Source organism: Balearica regulorum, chromosome 20, assembly GCF_011004875.1.
Source record: "Balearica regulorum gibbericeps isolate bBalReg1 chromosome 20, bBalReg1.pri, whole genome shotgun sequence".
Taxonomy (NCBI): domain Eukaryota; kingdom Metazoa; phylum Chordata; class Aves; order Gruiformes; family Gruidae; genus Balearica; species Balearica regulorum.
The window spans coordinates 3,186,524-3,206,723 of record NC_046203.1 but is presented as its reverse complement, the minus strand read 5'-3'; the positions used below and the strand labels follow the sequence as shown (position 1 = coordinate 3,206,723).

General features: G+C 38.5%; 1 protein-coding gene across 2 annotated transcripts in view; it reads right to left on the bottom strand.

Moving 5' to 3' along the window:
* Positions 1–20,200, bottom strand: part of DAB2IP (DAB2 interacting protein) — a 239,885-nt gene that overhangs the window by 183,049 nt on the left and 36,636 nt on the right. Inside the window, exon 1 of one of the 2 annotated variants that reach the window (XM_075772551.1) lies at positions 10,366–10,655. The exons of the other annotated variant lie outside the window; for it this stretch is intronic. The gene's annotated coding sequence lies outside the window, so the exon portion shown is untranslated. Of the gene's footprint in view, positions 1–10,365; positions 10,656–20,200 lie in introns of those variants that run through there. 2 annotated transcript variants of the gene reach the window in all.

The window sequence follows — 20,200 nt, the reverse complement described above, 5'->3', positions numbered from 1 at the left end:
CTAAAGCCACAGAACAAAACCCAGGATTAGGCTGTAGGACATAGACTACCCTGTTTACCTGCGACTGCTTTTCTCCATCTGTCTTTGCATAGTCTTGCCTTTTCTAAAAGCAAAGCAGAAGTACCACAGGCTTATATAAATGCTGACCGACTATTTCACAGAGTAGTGCTTCTCCACCTTTTTTGCCCAGGTTTCTCTTTAATCAAGTAAGAATTTTTCACTCTTCCCTGCAGTTCAGAGGGTGCTCTGCACTTTCTTTACTGTTCACAGCACTTCACCAGGTATATACAGCAGGTGTATAATCACGAACTACTTGTGGGCTCTTCACCTGACTTCTCTGTTCAGATTCCATGAAATGAAAATCTTCCAGTCAGTGGTTATAACACTAAGTGTCCAGACTTTTGTATGATTGAAATATTTTGCAGCCCACCCCTGATACCTGTAACACAGCCCTAAGGGCTTTAAACCATTAAGGAATCTACTTCTGTGTCAATTCTTTCTGGTTTCCATGAGATTGTTTGCACAGACATTACACAGTGATGATACTTGGCACACAAAACTCCATTAACAGGAGTGATGTGCTGTCTAAAATTAACTATGTATTTGTTTTCTCTTCAGTTTCTATAGAACATGAGGAGTGATGCAGATGGTTGACAGCAGTGAGATTATAGTGATAGCTGTAAAATTTGATGACTGTTATCAAAAGCATCGTATGGCTTACGATAGCAAGTAGCAATTAAAAAAAAAAAAAGGAAAAGAAAAAGAAAAAGAAAAAAGATTTCAAAGCTTACCCTGGACAGGACAGTTCGTAAAACAATTTTGTCATCACACTTCACAGATTAGCATTAGCAAAAGTAAGTTTCAAGCCAAACTTGATTTTAACATGAAGCGCTGATGCCCACTTACCATAAGAAATAAATATCTTAAAGGAATACATCTTAGGGCACTCCCTGTGCATCAGGAAGTAGTAACAGCAAGGGGGTTTACAGCCAGTTTCATACTAAAGGTTTTAATAAACTAAGAAGATCACTACTTCAAACCTTAACAGAGACTGGTTATCTGAAGCAATTACAGGAATAAATCTGAGAATGAAATAAATGTGCTGTGTCCTAGCCTGACTCAATGACAAAGGGGCTGGGAATTTTCCTGCTCAGGAAAGCAGGGCTGTGGTCAACTGCCTTCGTCAAAGACAAATACTAAGCAACTTCCTCCACTATCTCTGGACTAACTTACTCTAGATGGATCACCATTTCTCCATTGCTAGGAAAATGTTACACTGCAAATGTTATACTGAAAAAGTAAGCTGAATCCAGTAACTTTCTACCACTTTCAACCACAATAAGACTTTGTTCCACCTCTACAGATGAAATATTAATCTGACCTGTAAGAGAATGATAAACACAATCTTCTATCACAGACCTCCCTGTTCAAACTCTCCTCTTCTTTTGAGAATTACCTTTGCTCTTTACCAAGCTGGCAAAGCTCTCGTATTCTTATTTCCCTCTCCCTCTTCTGAATTGCCATGGCTGGAACTCCAGACTTTTCAAAGCTACAATGATTTATTGAAACTGGTTCTACTTAATAAGAACTCTGGCAAGCTGAAGCTATACTAAATGCACCAGGCAATTCACAGAACACGATAAAATCTCCCGAGAAAATTTTCAACCAGTAAAAAGGAGAAACAACTAGTGAAAGGCTGACAGTTTTCAATGCTTCCTGAAACACAGGAAGATCAGGAACAGAAAAATTAGTAATTTTTACCTTAAGGTGCTCATCTATCTATTCACTAGCTGAAAAATAGGAATTAATTCATTAGAAATCAGGACACAGGAAAGCACTGTTCCTTGGCTAGGCCTCCAGAGGATGAGGATATAGCCAAAACATCTCTAAGAGATGGGCACTTAACCCTTAAACATTATAGAGTTTTCAAAATATCCATATGTTACACCTACTGGGATGCAAGTTTTTTACAGTAGGAGGAAGTCAATTATAATCCAATGGGGAATATGTTTCTCTGTGTTGGTTTTTGATTTATATTTAATCTCTATCCTACACCAAAATATGTACATATATAATTAGCTTAAAATATTTAAGAATATTTCTCGATGTGGTGTCCATTTGCAAGGAACATGATACTGAGCACTAAGACTGAACTGATTTACTGACAAAGCATCAACATTTTCAAAAACATTTACGCTGTGGAAAGTATGGAATTTGATAATTTACAAATTTCTATAACATTGGCAAGTATACAACACATAAGGTCTTCACTCTGAAGTATGTCAAGTAAAATCATGTGCTGCTTTTCCTCAAACATGACCAGACTTTGTGCATAAACTCTTTCCCTTTGAAGAAATCAGAGCACATTATTAGCTGAGATAATTTCTTAATTTAGTTAAACAGCACAGTAATATAAAAAAAGACTAGAGAAAATGCAAGCACAAATTGCTGGCTCACCAAGGAACTTAATTTCTACAAATATTTACTTCATAGAGGACAGTACAAGTGTGCTTCCCCTCGTTAATGACCCCTCTGCTGGTCATCCTGGGGAGTAAATTAATGAGATTCAGCCTCATTTCTTGTAATTCTACATGAAATGGTGACATCTTTCCAGAGAGTTGATGGGACACTGGTTCCCTTCATCAGAGAAAGAATGTTCCAGGGTTTAAGACAATATAGATTAGTACTGCATATAAAAACCCAGACTAACAATGCACTTTGTAGATGTTGGCATGGGTTTGACCAGTTTTGTTTTTCTAGACAGTGTTGTGTTTAGCAGTTTAATCAGTGTCAAGGGTCAGTCAACACAGTAATTAATTCCCGTCAAGGTCATGATTGCTGTTATCATAGAGGAGGTTAATGAGATGCATGCAAACCAAGGATTCCAGAACCTGTTACGACAAATGATTCAGTACCTACAATGTACACACACAAGAGGGAAGGGTTCAGGTCCAAGACGTAAGATTAAAGTCAAATGAAAAACAAAAGTAAATCCATTGACCTTAACTGGCTTATTTCCCAAATAGGCAGTGATACATATCAGAATTTAATCACTTAAATTCAGCAATTTTACAGCTACTTCTAAGCCCGGTCACTGTACACAGGTCTTCCTGAACAACATACACAGAGTTCCTTTTGTAAAGTACTTTCCAGGTTGACAGTATATAGAACAGTTATGCTCAAGACTGAATAAAGCTCAGCACTCCTTTATTCCTCCTCCACTCATTGCCTTTGGTATTTTGAACACAAGGAGGGAAGAGAAAAAAACCCAAAAATCTAGTACAAAACAGCTATACAATGGTTCTTCACAGAGGTGCAGCTGCTGAGACAGGCATCAGCATTTCTACGTATGTGTGAGACCGATTCTCATCTGACTGTTCCTCGGAGGCAATAAACCCAGCAATAGCAAAGGAAGGAGCTGAAATTGCACACCTTTTATAATGAGCTTCGGGTGATCCTCATGTCCATGCAACTGAGGAGTGGCAGTCATAGAGACAGTTTTGATCATTAGTGTTCTATGAGTTTATTTATTCTTTTTGTTATATTTGAGGTTAACATCTTGGAGCAGTTACTGGGCAGACGAGACTGTGATGAAATAAAGAGCACAGAGGCCTTGATTCTCCTCCCGCCTGCACTGCCACAAAATCAGTTCTACTCCACTGCACATAAAAGCGGGGGTGAATGAGAGCAAATGCAGTGAGAGCTAGACCTAGGAATCTGATCAGCTGTCCACAAAATGCTGGGGGGGAGCTTAAAAAAGTCTCCATTTCGCTTTTAGATGCACCAAATGCCTGAGATCAAGAAGCCAGACAGCAATCTCAGAAGACCCATCGGAAACGAAGAGGAGTTTATCCACAACCTTAGGATATATTTGTATCTGGAAAGTTTTGAGGCAGTATAAGAGAAATCACTGCCGCCTTTATCCATGCCAATTTACCAAGAGTTATTAAAAAACCCAAAGCAAAATGACATCTTTTCAAAAGGGGATGCCTTGTATTTACAGCTTGTGTCCATACTTCTGCAGGAATGGCTTGGCTCCTTGGTTTCATGCCTATTTAGGATGCAAAGCTGTTAAAGCTCCTATTCACAGATATTTTGCAGCCACAGGTGTTTGCCTGTGGAAATCCCACATATAAACAAGAAATCTGAGACAAATATAAACTTAACATAATGGAATTACACTTGACTTGAATTAAAAGCTCCATTGAAAGCCAGAACAACAGTGACTAGGACAGTGGCATCAGAGGAACAGCTCTACAGACAGGACTAAATGAGGAAAAAAAAAAAAAGGCCCAATAGCTTTCAATCATTTGTGCAATTGTGGCTAAGGAGGAGAAGGGCTAATGATGACAAAGTAGACCAGGGTGAGGTACCAGAAAAGCCTGGAAGGCGAAGATGGCCAAGAGAAAGGTGGCAGGCACCTAGATATCAAAACTTCTAGGTCTTAGTGTCTGACAAAAGCCTTTTTGACCTTCTTGACCAAAAATACGAAAATATATTACTGGAGAACAGAACTTCCCTTTACTGTCAGTTCTCCTCCCATCGCTAACATACATAAATGGAAAACACAAGACAATCTGTCCAATTCTCTCTTGGACTGATATGGTATTGACAGAACACTGGATGAAGCTCAAAACAAGTTTATTTTTCCTACCCTAAATTTAATTTAGACTTGAAATACAATGGGAGGTCTTTCCTGTTAATTTGTAAATGTCTTTAAAAAAAGAATGACCTATTTGGACTGGGGACTTTTTATGAAGTAAGGAAAAACTTGTTGTCACAAAGCCTGAAACTTTAACAGATTCGTGTTAGATATTCCCTTAAGGAAACCACTTCAGTCCTGAACACTGGTAGCTCTTTCAAAGCCAGGTAGTTGGTTAGTCTTGCAGCTGAAAACCAGAAGGGGTTTCCTCTTAACGGTCCAGGACATCTTCACCTTTTTAGCATGCCAGAGTGACAAACAGGCCAACAAGCTGTTAACCTGTTCTTTCTTCCTGAATCTTTTCATTCCACCCATAAAAAAAAAAAGGTCTTTTTCACTGCCCTGAAAATTGCCTGTTGGAATATGCTCTTTTTCTACATTTTCCACAGCAACAATGTCATTCAGCATTCTTAGGAAGGTTTGTGTCATCTTCTGATACTGGCAGTTCTTCTTCTGGGTGGTGGGGGGGGGCTTTGCTTTTAGAGATAAAGCCATGTGGATAAAATTATAAGAAAATTGAGGAAACCATAAATACTAAGATATGAATCTTTCTGTAAGAATTTCTTTTTTAAGAATAGATGTATTCTCTCTTACTCCCCCCCCAAATTCACCCACACAAACTGTATTAAAAGCACAAGCTTGCATATATTATCATTATTCTCCATTTCTTTTTAATTCTATTAATAATTATCACCATTTCTTCAATTAATACTATCAGGAAATTCTTCTGTGAAAAATCTATAAACTGCAGACATACCCAGCAGCCATTTCATATACTGCAGTTTGAAAAACATACTGTCCTAATCTTAACCACATCCTCTTTTTTCAGTGAAAGGTATTACACATGTTAAAATGTCTCTTTCTCAAGACACCTATTTTCAAACCTTGACTTTATTCCAGAGATTCAGTTCTTCTACATTGCCCATAAGCCATTTAATCTTAGTTCTATTAGACATAAGACTGCAGAATGAGGAACAAGACTCATTTCAACTGACAATATTCTTTGCCTTCAATTCTGTACTACTTCATTAAAAATTACAGTCTCAAACCAAGGGAGGTTCTTGTCCTGCCTTGAGGGTGCTGAGGTCAGGATCAGGAGCTAAGGATGCTGTGTGGGACTTCATCAAGAAAGACTGGAAATAGAGAGTTTGGACTATTATTGTATGCCATCCCTTTTAGATTTCCTTATTATTTGGTATATAGGTATATATTTGTAATATACATGTGTATTTTACAGATATCTACAGATATTTATTATTTGAAATATTGAAGAATGTCATTCTTAAACAAGACCTTTAAAATGTAACAGCTTCATATATTCTAGAGTGCACTTTAGGTTTAACCTATGGGCTTTACTGAAATACCCATGGCTCTTCCAGCTTCCCCCTCAGCCTGCTGAAGGCGCAGGATGCAAAAAGTTATCCCCGCAGTTTGCCAACTGACAGTCCCCAGCAACCAGAACCCAAGAAAAAAGGGCCCTGAAGTCTAAACTAATTCTTACAAAGGAGGTGTAAATCTTCAGTTCGTGGCTGAGAGGATCACTAATGCAGTCTTGTGGTTATTCTTGTACAGTTACTCTCGGCACAACACCCACACAGCATTTAGAGTTTAGGTAGCAGCCTTCCACTTCTCACAACGCCAAGCACAGAAACGGCAGCCAGGCAAGTACAGAAGGCCAGCAGGTAGCACAGTACAGATCTGGGAATTAATTTTCAGCCTACAGTACAATGCAATGCATACTTCTGCAAGTTACCAAGAAAAACATATAAAACCACTCAAGTTTTGACCAAGTTTGATTTAAATGTAGCAGTTAATTATTTTAAAGAAATAACTCTAGGGAATTAAATGCTAAACTAATAAATTCAAAGAAATATCACCATTGTCTGATATTCTTTTAGCAGTACAACATGTTTTCTTTTTTGTTCCTGGTAGTAGGAATAGCATTGCTTTAGACACTGTAAAAGTCAAAGACATTGTAACTTTGTAAATAAATACTACCTAAAAAGACAAGTTTGGAGGAAAAAGACATAGAAAGCTGAAATTAGCTGAATTTTCTTTGGGAAATAATTTATTCTGTAGAAAATCTGATTTTGATCATTCAGAAGCCCTTCATTTAATTGCCATACAGCTCTGGCTAAATTTTTTCAAGACTAAATTCCCAAGACAGAAGGAAAGAGTCACTACATATTGTTCACAGCAGAAAAGGTTAGGTAGGGATCCTGGGTCAGGGGAACTAAAGACAATCCACCCCAGAGCAAGGTAGTTAGCACAGTCTCTGGTGAGAAAAGAGCAGATGTGGGCTTAAATACCTTGAGAGAAAGAAAGACTTTCAAAATTTCCATAAGGAAATTCAAAATCAAACCTACTTCTGCTGATTTTCACTTCCACAGCTGCTCTGCAAAATGGTTTCACATAGTCTGAAACAGAAACCAGGAATTCTCTGGTCTACTGTGCTTGCCACTAGACTGTCCCAGTTTCTCTGAAGTCTTTCTCTCTTCATTAATGCTTCTTTTCTGTTTAAAACACGGGCTTCTATGCTTCATTTGACCTCAACGGAGGCAAGATAGCCAATTTTTACCTTGATGTTGTTGTCTTATCTTGATTTTATCTTGATTTTTTAAATTTTTATAGTCTACTGGCAAGCACCAGAAGCGATGACATCATAGCAGGAGGCGGCATCTATTCAGAGGAGCTCAGAGCCAGCAAAAATACTCCCAAGAACACACAAATAGTTCCTATTACATTTTACTCCTTGGCAAAGGAATGCTAGATTATATAAAAGGCAACAGAAATAACACAGATATATGCAAAGTACTTTAATGTTAATGGTAGTGCCTCATCACTCTGGTTCATGCCTGCAAACCTGAAACCTATATTCTAGGTAGGTCAGATTTGTCTTAAGCTGAAGTTCACTAAAAATGTACTGACCTAGACTCCAGGCACCGAGTGTGGCAGAGGGAGCCACATTCTTTGTGAATTAAGTGAGATTGAGCTGCCAGAGTAAGTTTGGCAACTAAGTCAGGCAAGAGAGTTGTGGTGGAGGAGAAGAGAAAATAAACCTACGTGGATTCCTGAAATTAAGCTGGAAATGCACAGTAGTGTTGTTGCACTGTCAGAGGTGCCACTTTAGCAAGAAAGAACTCTTTCCTATAGTGAAAATGACAATTCTTCAAGGAAACAAATACCCTGGTCTGCTGGAAAAAAAACCCCAGCACTGAGATTTTCCAGATTCACAGAGACATGTCAGGTGGATAATGCTCTCCACAGCAAAATGACAAATGTTCTCCAGCAAGAAGAGAAGAGCAAAGAAAGGGAAATGGACAACGAGGAAGGCTGTGGGCAAAAGGAATGGCTAAGGAGCTAAACAGGCACACAGAAGATCCAATACAACTGCAATACAATGATAAAAGCTTCCTGTGCGTGACCCTGGGCAAGCCACTTTTAATTCAGCTCCTCTTTACAAGAACAGGATAATAGCAACACATTTAAACTGGCATGAAGATATCTGGATTAGAGAGAGACAAACATTTAAGCATCACAGTACTGATGATAATATTAGCAACAGGCATGCAAACAAAAAGTCCTTTGCAGCTAGGCAGGATCACATTAAAAGGAAATATTAACCAGTACTAAGTTGTGGAGAGCTTTGTTGAGGGATCTAGCAGTAACCCTCTACAGAAGGATTGCGTGTTAAGTCCCTAAACAATAAATTCTACCCATGCAAAAACATATATCACTGAACCAAGTGCTTACTGTGTTTTATGAAAGGGAAATATAAAAAGCCTGTACACTCTGACCAAAAACTAAACACGCTTTTGCAATCAGCTGGTGTTTGAGTTGAGTGTGTGTATGTACATACGACTGAATTAAAAAGCTCTGATTCCACTGTCCCATACACTGTCGGTTATTGCTGATACTCGGTCACTACGGCCAACGGCTAAAAAACCTTCAGCTATGTCTGGAATGGAAATGATCTTCACCTCTGGAGTTCGAAGGTCAGAATTTTATTCCTCGTGCTACTTCATTATAATCATGATTCTGGCCCAATGACAGATTAAAAAAGGGCACCTGGGAAATCTACGATTGACAATACAATTCCCCTGAAAAAGACCTAAGTGAGGATTTATTATCAGCAGCAATGAATGAGAAAGTTTTTCTATCCCCAGAAATGTGATGATTACTGGAGAACCCCATTTGTACTGGTACACACATGACCTTTCCAGGTTTTTTAACGTACATAAAATGCAAGACGCACACATGGCTTGCACCAGGCACAGTGAGACCTTAATCCATATATCCTATATTCTAAGCAAGTACAAGTGACCACCAGTCAATGGACTGTACTGGTGTTGCACCTCTGCTGCTTTGGCTTGCAACAATTTTCCTGATTCAGGCTTCAGCAAAGTAAGGTTTTTTTCTCATTAAAAGAGTCGTTTTTGATGATCTGGCATTTTGCCACAAAAATGACTAAGTGAAAAGATGTCTAATTGTTAATCTTTCTTTTTTAGTGAAACTGCAGACAGCAACAGCTCTTTTCTGTATTACAAGAACATTAGCTCAAAAGGCCTGAGTGTAAGAGAGCATACTAGATGTAAGATCTTCTCTTGTTTATTTAAAATTGATTCAGTATGAAAAGTCTAGGTTAGATCAAGTATCAGTTACATAAATCCACTGTTCCCTTATTTACAGGTACTAAACATTTCTCTTAAAATACATATAAGTACATGCAAATTACACACTTACTATACAGTTACAATTAACATACCAACACAAAAGACAAAGCTAAAAACCAGCTATTTGTCAAAAATAAATTACAGTGAAGCCTTGAGCAAACAAAGTCTTAGAAAAATGCTTTGCAGATTTCTCCTTGGAACAGATAACAGTATACTGAATAATCTGACTCACTGGAAGGAAGGCTAAGATTTTCTAAAACATCAATATTTCATGTCCTCCCTTAGATAACTTTGCCTTGTGTAGGTAGAAGTGTCTAACTGAAATGTAAGCTTCAGAAAAAAATATAAATTATAACTTGGTTTTAAAACAGTAACATCAAAAAGTTGAGTATGTGCTAACAGTAATGGGAGAGAGTGGTGGCCATCAATCGTGTTGGTGTCAGGCCTGTTGTTTTGAGGTTAAAGGAATGCCTACAGTTTTCCCTCTAGTGACTGAGTCTACACCAGCAGGTCATTAGTGAGCAGGATTTAATGGGCTCAAACTACATCTTGTCTTCTTGAAGTGGAATGCACCATTTGACTGCAAATCCGGACTCCTGAAAAATAGCTGTGTTTCGTCTGAGATAACAGTCTGAAAAAGAGATTCCATAATCAGGAAAACAAGAGTTGAGAGAGTTCTCTTCATAAAGATGCAAATCAAAAAAATAAATGCGGTCTTGAATTACAATTACACTTACACTGCAGAAAGTTTGTATTAAGACCTATTGTTAAACAATTTCTATACAAAAGAGTAAGACAATCATCTTTCCAACTCTGCTCATTTCTTCGGGCTCATTAAAGACATTCTGAGACAAAACACAGTCTTTGATCTCAGGCATTGCTACAAGGCAACTGCACATTTCAAATGAGACATATTTATTCCTAACGAAACAAAACCTCTATGCAAGTAAAAAGTCAGTCCCTGAAATTCAGAAGTCCTTAACTGCTTACCTTTTTATGAGCAGGTCAAATTTTTGTAAGTAGTTTCTCAAAGCAACTCAGACATTCCATGTTAACTATTGTGCTGCAATAAACAGCTGCAAAACTTGCTGATTTATTTCCCCATTTGGTGTGCATGCTGAACTCCAGAAGAAATCCCATGCAGGAAAAAAATAAAGGAAAAACAACCCCAAAACCCACAGGAGAAGCACCTCAGCCCTTAAGCAAAGCACAAAAAAGTTTAACAGGGAAGCAGAAAGGAAATCCAGCAAGAACTAAAAGTTTGGATAAGGAACAGGAAAAGCAAGCTTGCTCCCCTTGCCTGTAGTCCTGGCTAAAGGTGCCTCTCCAAGCAAAATTCACTGAGGCTCCCAGCTCCTCGGAGCAGATGGTATTCACACATTATTCCCGAACAGCAGCATTCCCCAGTCCAATCAGGAGGCAGCACTCAAAAGCCAAGCGCTTCCCAGACTCCGTTACAGTTTTCAATAGCTATAGCACAAGATGAATGACTCAGAAAATGAATAAGCAGGGAAAACAGAACACGCCTCTCTCCTAGTCAGAGGCACAGGCAGGCAGTTCAGCAACCCTGAGTGTACCGAGCATTGGCTTCGAGTTGAATGCACCTGCTTTTTTTCCCTAAATCCTAAATGCTCATTACATTTTCCATATCTTTAATTTCTGTGATCGACTTCATCTTGGGCTAGAAGTCACAGTAAGAGTTAAATCTTTGCTTTTTTTTTTTTTTTCCCCTTCAGTCTTAAAAACAGCAAACATTTGTAAGAGTCAAAAAAAGGATGAACTATATGTGTACTCTTCCAGGCAAACAATTTCCAGCTAACTCAGCGAAACTCCTCATGCCATCTCGTGCTGAATACATACATAAATATTTCTAAGATTAAGGCCTAACTTTACAGATCCTGTAGAAAAGAAGAAAGGTTCATTTCAAAACTGTCTTTCTTAAACAGATGAATGTATTCTCTGGTTTTGTCTAAAGTTTATCAGGAAACTTTAAATTACAATAAAACAAATACATCTAAGAAGCAAATGAATTAAGAACGACTACCAACTTCTGGGTGAAGTACAACCATCACCCAAAAACTGGCCAAACCGAACTGGTAAACTACTGCCAAGGGCTTTGCTTAGCTTGGAGACCATTGCAACCGTCTCCTCCAGAGAGCACTTTTAAATACAACTCCTCAACTCCATGTCTGGCTTTTTCTGACAGCTGCAACTGAGTAGTAAAGGATGATCTGCTAAACAAAGCAAGTTATTCATGCAAACAAGAGTTGCACAGCACCAGCAGGTTTCTCCCTGGAATACAGTAGTGCACTCACGAGCTTTCCAAAACATACTGAAATTCTCTTTAGTTTTATAACAGAAAAGACTGCAAGGAGGTAACACTGTGTTTAATGTTCCTACAGCAGCTCTCACTGCAGTCTACATACAATGTTTTTATTGCTGCCACTCAAAAATTAACTCCAAGTTAGCTGAAAACGCACTGCAGTCTGACAAGTGGAATCGGTTATATCAGTAAAAGTATTTGGGGTGAGAAGCATTCCCCCAGGTCCCCCTGGACATTTTCAGATCTGTGGCTGTGGCTGTAAATTGATCCTTTGCATTCCTGTCTGACACATGAACTGTGAAAAACTCTTCAGGGATACTCTCTCTGCCATGAGTAATGCTCTAAGAGCATTTCTGTAACATAGAAGACCAATTGCAGAGACAATAAAATACCGTGAACTCTGGTCTAACTTTTATTATTTTAAGTTGATTTTTTTTTCTTCATTCTGGAACAAGTAAGAGAACTCTACAGCATCTTAGTTTCCTACTTTCAAAACACCACACGTCAGGATTTCTCCAGCTTGGATTAATGATGGGACCTACGTTCAGAGGCATCGATGTGCTACAGAAGCCGTGCCATGCCCACCCAACGCTTAACCAAACAAACCCACACATACAGCTACAGGGCAAAGAACAATGGCTTGTGTTATTACATCTGCCACAGCTGCCTACCAACCTCCCAACTACATCCAGAGAAGAACTTAAAGGTGTAAAACAAAACTAGAAGCATATCTGGATCCAGTTAGAAAACAAACAGCTCTTGAAACTTCATTTTGGCAGACATTTTCTAATCACTGCATTGAGCTCTATAGCAGCAAAAATCATTGACTACTGACTCACTTAGCAAGGCATCTGGTAGGCCTCCGAGCCCATATCAGCTCTAGCAATGCCTTGCAATTAAATCTTTTACATGTGCTAGTTCCTTGGAGACGCTCAGAGGGGAAGCACATCTAAATATAAACATTATTACCATAATGGTCTCACTGGCATGATAACCACATGTATGCACTGAGAAACCTCCTTGGCAAACATCCTAATCAGACATAATAAAGAATGTTACAGTGAAGTGGCTAAAGGTAAGCAGCTATTTATTCTTTATATCCCTTGTGTACAGTACATTTGTTAGACATGGATGTAAAGCGTCAGTGGTTGTCAGTCTTTCTGGGCATCACCAGAAGAGGAGGCTGCTGTCCCACATCTTAGTAGTTACATGTATGTGACCACAATCACCCTTGACTAAAAGTCTCAGGAAAATCCACTTGATCGACTCTTTGTTAAAATGTGGGCCTCAGCTCTCAGTAAGGACTGACAATTTCTTCTGTAGCTTCTCCACTTCCCATTATCTGCTACCAGAACCTTATGAATTTAAAAGCTTCTGACCTATAAATACCTAGATACATCACATGTATGCTTTTAATTCCTCATCATCTCTACTCCCATGAAATCCCTTGTCCTCTATCTCCCAAATCAGACACATGAACAAACCTTAAAACCCCTCTTGTCTTCACTGTCTCTGCAACATCATTCTGAGGAATTTTCCTGTGTAGCATCCTCACACAGCTGACACACCTCACTGCTATTAACAACTACTTTTAGATCCCAGGTCCTGGACAGATTCCAGTAATCGCAGAAGAAAGAACAGATTTATGGAGTACACTCTTCCATTCCATTTCATGATACCGAATTCACCTCTCCAATGGTAGGCTGTTGCTGTAGAAAGTTCTGAGAGAGCCTTGTAGCAGTGCTGCATTTTAGAGATAGAACCAGGAGGTTTCCCCACAATGCTGTGCTTTGAAGTTCCTCTCTTTTAGAAGCAAAATAAAAGAAGCCTTGAACATGCTTGACTACGAAAGGACCCTTTTCTTTACTACCAAAGAACAAAGATGCTACTTTAACTGCTTCCAGTACCTCCAAGTATGGATGGTTACAGTCTAGTCATCTAACGTTCCTCCACAATTTCATATAAATGGTTCTTCCTTATTGCATGTTCATAATTTGGTGGGGTGCTTATTTATTGATTGGCTGTACCCTCTTCTACAGATGTCAGTAGGGAGAGAAAGGAAGAGACTGCCTGCAACGGTTGTTCATAATTTAGTTACAAACTTGGAAACTGTAGAACGCATTCTACAAATCATTATATAATAATCTTCCTAATCCTTGGTCTCCTATTCCCCTACATCTTTCTGCCTTTTGGATACCGTTGGACACTTTATTAAAGCTATATTGGGTCTTTCCATTTCACTGCTTAGTGTAAATTATAATGAAGTTACCAGGTACTGCTTGTATCTATTTTTAAATCTTTCTCTTTCTTGCCAAAGAGTTTTGATGACAATAGAGAAACCAAATTACACCTGCCCACCTACTTTAAACTCTGTGACGGTTGCACTACTTGCCACACGGTCACTGACAGTTCAGGCAGATTATTTACGATCCCTTTTGAACAATGATCACTACACCTACCTGGATCATTTCTTTGGAGTAAGTCCAATACTAATCATATAACTTGCAGGAACCTCAGAAAATAATGTGGAACAGTGGCCTAATGTTACTTGCGGGGTGAAATCTGTCATTATTTCAGATGTTTGCCAATAAATAATGCCCTCAGGTAAGATATTTTATTTGATTTTGTCACCAGTATTTCTTATGGGCAGATATCCCACTTTGGTTTTGCCCACCAAGATTTAGAACTTTTTTCCCAGAAAAATTTATTAGCTGCTTCAGATTTGCCTTTCAGTACAACACATCTTACCTATAAATTATAGTTATACCTGAATACAGTGTAGATAAAATGAAGAAAACTACAGCAAAATAGAAAGAAAAGAGTTGCCACCCAAAATATGCCTACCATTTTTCTGCACAATTCATCAGGAATTCTGTCTGCATTTATCTTCTCTACGTATTACACTGCCATTTGTCTTTTTTCTTTTCAAATTTTCCTACCATCAAGAACATGTTTCTTTACATCTCTTTTGTCAGAAGCCATCAGATAGACATGATGTAAGAATGATAACGAAGAAAAGAATGAAGCATAACTGTCTCAACACTCCATAGTCCTCTTCTACCTCAGCCTTGAAAACTGGAATTCACTAAGAAACATTGATTTTTTAAAAACTGCTCAAAAGAGAGACCTCACTTTTCTAATGGAATATCATGAAATAACACATTTTGTTGAATAATCTGGTTGCTCACAGATGTCTAGGATAAATATTTCTCGTAATAAGATACACTTTGTTTCTTTCATGTATTTAACTCAAAGAGTTCTTTGCAAACAATATAAATGTTGCCTGAGGTAAGCAGAGAAAGAACAAATAAGTTTTGAAGGATCTATGTCACAGGCCACATTACCAACAGCAGACAAAGTTCAAGCCTGGCTGTCAACCACGTAATTCGACTGGTTGAAAGTGTATGTCAGAGACTGAAAAAAATACACCATAATTCATAGAATGACAGAATCATTTAGGTTGGAAAACACCTTTAAGATCATCGGGTCCAACTGTTAACCTAACAGTGCCAAGTCCACCACTATACCATGTCCCTAAGCACCGCATCTACATGTCTTTTTAAAAATAATTATTATATAATAATTATGCATTGTTGTTGTTGTTGTTATTATTGTTATTGTATTGTTAATTATTATATTAATTAATTGTACTATTTTATTATTAAAGCACAACAGTTTAATTTCATTTCTTTGTGGTACAAAATTTACATCTGTGATTCACACTGATTGTGTAGGGAATATGATTTCACTAAAACGAGCACTTGGGATTTGGTCTATGAGGTTGTTCAAAAGGTCCACTAAAAAATACTGTGCCCTTAAAAGATTAACAACTATTTAATATTGTCAGGATACACAAGAGAAGAAACTCAGAGGTGGTACCAGTGTTCACTATAGCTATATAAACTGTGATCTAAGCAATTAGAAAACACAGTGAATCCACAGTTCATAGTTACTTTGTACTCAAGAGTTTGTACACAAATACAGTATCTTATAAATCTTAACTGGCTTGCAAAAAGCTGCTGACTTGTCTTTTATTCTTGTAGCTGCAAGTGGCTATAGTACAAAAGAGAAATCTGTAGCTCTGATATGTCATCCCTCTGAAATGGGTAATTTAGGGTTATGGTTTCAGAATCAGCACATTCTTCAGCACTTTTCTTCCAAGAAAATTTTTTTTTGTGAAAAGAATCAAGTAAAACCATGCCAGTACATTAAATAGAACACATCAGAGAGCCACAACTGTGAGCCATCATAAAAAGACAATAATCTTTCTTTGTATTCCTGCATTTCAGAGACAGGAAAGACAATATTGGGGGGGGGAAGGGGAAAGGGGGTGCTTTAATGATTTTTAAAATCCTTACAAGAACTTGTAGCTTTATGCGAGCTTTTATCCTAGGCATGCATAGAGAAAAGTTACAGAACTTCTGTCTCCTTTCACATACATCAAAATGGACAGCAACGTAGCAAGCTTGTGTTCAAAGTAGTGCAAGCACTACAGCTCAAAGAAGAGTCACAGAGAAAAATCCAATAAACAGTTCACCCACAGGTTCTGATTTCATTCCAGAGTCTGGTACGTCAAGGCAACTAAAGGAGCTTAAATCTCATTTCAGGCCCCCACATAAATGAGTGGTCCTTCTCTGTTCCAGTTATAAGCAATAATAAATCTATGAGGTATCTCCATGAAAAGCTGGCAGTCTAATTTGATTAGGAAAAGCAACTCTGCTGAGAAATGAGACACACAGCTTCTCAGCCTTGAATATTCCACTAACGTCCTTCTAGCTGATTTCATACATCTCTGTAAGCAAATGAAAGGGCTGCAGAAGGCAAAAAGAGCAACTCTAAAGCATATTATTCTTCAGAACAGCTTTTACTATCATTAATGATCTATTGATTGGGCTGGCAATAAGAAACTAAGAATGAACTGACGCTGAATTTTAAGGTGGATGGTTAACCAGTTATCAGGTAGATCAAAAATTAAATAACAGTTTTCATTCTGCTAGCAGAAAAAGGAATTTGATTTGACGTTCTTGAAGGTAAAAAGGCACTTCTACGGTGCCTTTCAAGTAATTTCAAATGATCACTTGCCAAGGCATTAATATTTGTCACATGAGCAATACAGTAAGAAAAACACAATAGTTATCAGCATGTTCATAGCAGTTCACTAGCTGTTTGATAATAAAAGGGACAAAGGGGCTGCTTCAAGAATGACAGCTACAAGAAAACATTCTCAAAGGCGAAAATCTTTCTTAACAGCACTCTGTTGGCATATTTTTGAGAACTTTCTGTTTAGTGAATTCATGCAAAATAATGCATGGTAAGTCATAATAATAGATTAATCCCTCAGTCCTGCATATTGCTCCTGCAGCTCCGGCAGAAGTAATTGACATTCTGATCAAGAAATGGTTCAACCCATTTGTTTTACAATGGGATAGTTTAAATCAAAGTAATAAAAAAAACTCTAAAAGGAAGATGGGAACTTTACATAGTCAGGAAGGGGAGCCAGTGATGGTTCTTCTCAGATACTTGGTACCATGAGTGCTTACTTAGCTCTCATTTCCCAATTTACGAACATTTCCAGTGTCTGCCCACTTACTCAAATATTTTGTACGAAAACAAGTTTCTACACAATGTGATAGACTATACTTTGCATATCTGTAAGGAGAAAAACAAGAAACCTGTGTATCTTAAAACATGCATTCTAAATTTAGTGAGCATTTTAGCATATTTGAGAAACCAAAGTTCAACTTATATTTCCCAAGGAATCAAGACACTCTCTTGTGACTCCTAAAGTCCAGATTCTAATGTCGGGACAGGCAAGAATACTTGCTTATGTTTGTTAACATCAGCCCAAAATATGCATGCACTTCTCTGATAATCCTAAAACTTCCTCCTTTAAAGAAGAAAATAAGATATAATTCTACGCCCCAGTAGTCCAAGAGGAGGTGTAAGACATGAGAGGTCGATTCTGTTCTAGAGAGAAATTGATATAACTACATATGAAAGAGAATAGAAAAATGAAATAAAAAGTGTGATCCTTCCCTCTTCATCTTTTCATGTAAATATTATCATCTGAATCAACACTGAAATCTGTCCTTGAATATCTTATACAATTCAGCTTCAGCGTGGCACAGAGCCCAAAGTAACGCAGTGCTGCCCACTTATATCTGCCTAGTCAACTGTTCACATAGTTTAAATGTTACTTCATCCCCTTAACCACATTCCTTCCATACAGTTTTAAGTCTACTGTGATATTAACACTGCAGTTATGTCGTACTTGAAGCTTTAGGTTATCAGCAGAGACTACGCTGTGGGAAATACATAACTAGTTCTTGAACAGTATATATGTAGGAAGTGGAATACTTTGCGGATTTCAAACTGTATCCAGAATAGTACCAAATACATATTAAAGAGCTGAGAATCAATTTGTTCTAAAAATCACCACCTTAAATTGTTTCCATAAATGTGAACAATTCGTTGTCCTCAATGCAGCCAATTCACTTTACTAACAGAGAAATAAGACTCGCAATTGCAAACAACTTTATACCCCAATTTATGCTTTTTTGTATGCCTTCCAATAGACCAGATACCAGAACATCAGCATGTGGAATGCTATAAATCCAGGGAATAGCTGCAGTTTTAACCATGGACTTTAATTCCAGGGTGAATTTATGTGGTCCCTAGCTAAATATATCCTTCTAAGTAAATTACTCATGCAACTGCCTGTAGGAAAGCTTTCTGCAGATAAAGAAACTGTTTCCAAATGCTACATTTGACAGCACATACGGCATAAAGTTACATTCTTTTCTCACTGGCAAAAAAGACCCCCAGACTGAATAATGTAGAATGCATAGGTTCCTCTTCTCTCTGCAAAGACTGTCCAGGAGACAGGTTAATTCTGCCTGCTCACTGCTCCTTGCAATGCACTGTATGTATCAGTCTACTATATGTTTATCTCCAAACCCTGTAAACAGAGTGATTTCTAAGATAATGTGAAGCACATTACCACATTCATTTCTACTTATCCATGCAGAAGACAGTAAAAACACATGCCTAACCCTGCGCCTTTAGTAGGATGTGTAACTCAGACACTCTCTCACTATCCTTTTTTTCCTCTTTTTTCTATGTTTTCTACTTCTTACCATTGGAGTTGTCCTGGTCCAAAGGATTATCTGGTTCCATTACTTCAAATAAAAGCATCCAACATGCAGTTCTCCATGCAGCAGAGGCATAAAAACACAGCAGTTGCCTAAGCTGATTCACCTGATTTATGAATTAGTGCTGCATCCATAAGAGGCTGTGTTTCTTCTTTTGTATTACATCTGGCTCCTTTTCCAACTAGATGGCTGGGTATTACAGCATGCAGGCCTTTTTCCAGCATCCTTTTAATGCATTATATTTAAAGTAGCAGCAACCTTTTTCTCCCATCCCCCAGACTAAGTTACAGCAGTAACCAGGCTGAGCTGGCAGAGAGCGGAGCTCATTCAGAACAGGACCTGCAAGCGTTCTCCGATTCGTGTTGCTGCATAAAGAGAATGATTGATACAATAAAAAGTAAGCGCGGTTTGACACGGTACAGTATGCACTGCAGAAAATCGCACCAAAACCAGCAAAGGTCTTGAGGGTTTGGGGAATGCCTTGTTGAAGCCACCAGCACGCAGCCCCTCACACACAAACACAAATTATGTCCTGTTCCCTCCTCCTCCTCTCCCCCCGCTACAATCTTTTATAACCCTGGATCTCCTCCAGCAATAGTCTGTTCCTTTACTCAGTTTATAATAAACTCTGCCATTCCCTTGTGTCCCTAGGGCTGTCTTGGAAAGGAAGGAGGCTGTTTGCAGAATGAATAGACCAGCCGGTGCCTAACAGGGAGGCAACTCAATGACTCCGCGCTGGGCAGTTGTAACTTGCTGCAGTAACAGCCTTTGCTGGAGACCTTGTCCTACATTCACCTCCTTTGCCAAGCCAGGAGCTGCTGCTAAGGTGGCGTTTTAAAAAGCCTTCTGCAAATGAGCCGGGGGGACAAGCACCAGCTTTGAGAGAATCATACGGTAAATTATACCAGTCGGCAACTGCAGACTCCCTCACCAGAGACACTGTTAGCTGACAGTCAGGTGATAGCACTAGAAGCCAGGTCGCCTTCATTCTGCTACAGGGTCTGCCACTAACTCCCTGAGACCTCACACAATTCATAACTTGTCTTTGCGCCTCAGTTTTCCATGATATTGGCATTGAAATTTGTCTTATCCCACAGGAATACAGCTGAAACTTCCAAGTTTTACATGCTTTGAACTTCTTGGATAAATGATACAGCACAAGGACTGAGGAAGACCCTTTCACCTAGCTGAGGAATACAAAATTTTATTTTCTCTGAAGATATCTCCAGAAAATAACAGGAAAAGATATCAATGTGCAACTATAAACCAAGATGTGCCTCTGAAAGGTAAATTCCTATTACTGTTACAACAATCCTGAAACAGTTCTCCAAATCCAGACTTTAAGGATCAA